The sequence below is a fragment of the Merops nubicus genome, unplaced genomic scaffold, assembly GCF_000691845.1.
Source record: "Merops nubicus isolate BGI_N331 unplaced genomic scaffold, ASM69184v1 scaffold17509, whole genome shotgun sequence".
Lineage (NCBI taxonomy): Eukaryota > Metazoa > Chordata > Aves > Coraciiformes > Meropidae > Merops > Merops nubicus.
Genome location: NW_008631883.1, coordinates 12,650 through 13,050, shown reverse-complemented (window position 1 = coordinate 13,050; position 401 = coordinate 12,650).

The window sequence follows — 401 nt, the reverse complement described above, 5'->3', positions numbered from 1 at the left end:
TCGCCAGGCCTGGTGTGCTCAGCACTAAGAAGCCATTCCCTGCTGTGCCCTCAGCTTTCTCCAGCAGAGTTTATCATCAAGAATTGCCACCCCTTGAGCCGTGCTCCTCTACCCCATCTGTCAGAGCCCCTTGTGGTCTCTGTCCCCCTCGGGGCACCCTGGGCGTGGCGCTGAGGGAGAAGCCATTCCCTGCTGTGCCCTCAGCTTTCTCCAGCAGAGTTTATCATCAAGAATTGCCACCCCTTGAGCCGTGCTCCTCTACCCCATCTGTCAGAGCCCCTTGTGGTCTCTGTCCCCCTCGGGGCACCCTGGGCGTGGCGCTGAGGGGTGGTGGGCGGGAGGCTGGGGGTGGCAATGGGGTGACAGGCCAGCTCTGGGCTGTCCCCAGGGTGGGGGTGACA